Source organism: Arachis hypogaea, chromosome 4, assembly GCF_003086295.3.
Source record: "Arachis hypogaea cultivar Tifrunner chromosome 4, arahy.Tifrunner.gnm2.J5K5, whole genome shotgun sequence".
NCBI lineage: Eukaryota > Viridiplantae > Streptophyta > Magnoliopsida > Fabales > Fabaceae > Arachis > Arachis hypogaea.
This window is the reverse complement of record NC_092039.1, coordinates 122,107,587-122,110,143: the sequence shown is the minus strand read 5'-3', so window position 1 is coordinate 122,110,143 and position 2,557 is coordinate 122,107,587. Positions and strand designations below refer to the sequence as shown.

The window sequence follows — 2,557 nt, the reverse complement described above, 5'->3', positions numbered from 1 at the left end:
ATAACAATTCTTTTCTTAAAACAATAGAAAATAGAAAAGGATTCAGACTAAAGTTACGCACCTGCGAAAATGACAATGTAACTATTCCTATTCCACGCTTAAGAATTTCTCTATATATGGCAATGCTGCCATTGCACGCATGCATGCATGTGCATGTTCATGTATATATGTTGTATGCATAAATATATACATATCCCTTTGATAATGTCAATCATTGAAACAAGTTAAATCAATGAAGAGCTTAATTTTAACATATTGGATATGAATTCAAATTGCATAACACATTCCATCATGTGATTCAATAAATGGACGTAATATTGTGATTATGGTTATTGTTGCAACCGTATCGCTACTAGTATAATTATTTATGTTGCTATTTTTATTTAGTTTAAATTTTTAGAAGAAATATGGTATATTAATATGATATTAAAATTTTATGTCTAAATAATTTAGAATTTAATTATTATTAAATTATTCTTCTATTTTAATAAAAAAATCTCATATCTCATAAATTTAGTTCAATAAAATTATAATTTTAATTTTTATTATCTTATCTTATCTTTATGTTATTTTTTATTTTATTTTATTTTTTATTTTTTGTAAATAATATTCTATATATATTTAGTATTACCTTCATAATTCACGCTACAATTCAATCAATCAATCAACAATTAATAAAATTTTTTCATATTTCCTTTTCTTATTCTTTCGCAATTTTATAAGAAAGGGGAAAAAGAACAACGAAATTAGGGTTAGGTTTTTAGTCCTCTTTCTTGTTCGTGCATATCTAATTCAGCAAAGAATCTATCTTTTCTTCTTCAATCGATAATAAATGGCGTCAACGAAGAAGATTACTTTGAAAAGTTCCGATGGCGAGGCGTTTGAGGTTGACGAGGCAGTGGCTCTCGAATCGCAGACGATCAAGCACATGATCGAAGACGATTGCGCTGACAGTGGAATTCCTCTTCCAAACGTCACCAGCAAGATCCTTGCGAAGGTGATTGAGTATTGCAAGAAGCACGTCGATGCTGCTGCTTCCGAGGAGAAGCCATCCGACGAGGATCTCAAGATGTGGGATGCTGAATTCGTTAAGGTCGATCAGGCCACGCTCTTCGATCTCATTCTGGCTGCAAACTACTTGAACATCAAGAGCCTCTTGGACCTTACTTGCCAGACAGTGGCATGATCAAGGGCAAGACTCCGGAGGAGATTCGCAAGACATTCAATATCAAGAATGACTTCACGCCGGAGGAGGAGGAGCAGGTCCGCCGCGAAAACCAATGGGCGTTTGAATGATGATGATCTGCTGCTTCTCCTGCTGCATGCATCGCTTCTGAGATGGGTGCCCTGTATGTGGTTCCATTTATGCTATAGTTGCTAGTTTTACTTCTTTTTTTTTTTGGTGACTAGTTGCTAGTTTTACTTGTTTCCCTATTTTTGTTATGTCAATGTTGGTGACTTGGTGACTAAGACTTTCTCTTATTTGGATCTTAAAATTGTAATTTTGTTGGAATAAATTTGTGGACTACAATATTTTTTTATTATTGTTATAGGTTAATTATTATTGATGAATCTAAAAAAAATAACAATTGAAAAAGACTTATGTCAAAAATTAAGTAAACTCATTAAAAGACTCTCACTTAAAGACTTATATTAAAAATATAATCATTTATATTATCTCTTTTTATCAATTTAAACTTTTAAAAGAAATAATATCATAATACATATTTTTAAATAGAAAAAATATATATAAAAAGCTAACTTTTAATTAATCAGTATTAATTAATTTTATTTTAAATTTAGAGTTTATAATTTAAAATGTAAAATTAAGAATTAAGATTTAGGATTTATTAGAATTTGAAATAAGCAAAATAATTTTTGAAAATTAATTAATATTAAGTGAAAAAATTAATTCCTTATATTACTCTTTCAAATAACTAAAAAAATGTCAAGAGTTAACTCTTTTGGTAAATAAAAGTGAGAGTTAGCTAGTATTAATTTAAAGAAAAAGTCTAGGGGACCAGTAGTTTTATTGAATTTTGGCCAGCATGTAACCAGCAGAAGAAGGTGAGTCATTGGATGAAATCTCACATCAATCTCACACTATCAAATCATTATTGATGGCTAGTTGATGACTAACAATTACAAAAATTGCTACCCCTTAACATTACTCTAATTTAAATATAGGGTGATCAATATATATACGAAAAATGTTTATCATATAACATTTTTGTTTCGAATATATAGAGTAGAACTTAACAACTTTTTCATATCACATAACTACGATAAAACACATCAAATTTCAACGGATCACATACATTAAACTACAATAATAGGCTAATTGTATTAAATTTCAAGTTGTTCCAGAAAATAAAAATAAATAAAAAATCATGCTCGTTACCTGATGATCTCGGGTACTCGATGAGTCGGGTGGTGATGAGTAGGGGAGCAGATGAGATCCTGTACTGACGTGAAGCGAAGACGAAGATGCGTGCTGGTGGCGCCGGAGGCGGTGCGAAGCATGGGGGTGGCCACTTGCAAGGACACTTCGACGATC

The 2,557-nt window shown here is 31.0% G+C and overlaps 1 pseudogene; it reads left to right on the top strand.

The window, feature by feature from the left end:
• Positions 1–709: 709 nt before the first annotated feature.
• On the top strand, positions 710–1,311 carry LOC112797737 (SKP1-like protein 1B; annotated as a pseudogene).
• Positions 1,312–2,557: the final 1,246 nt, after the last annotated feature.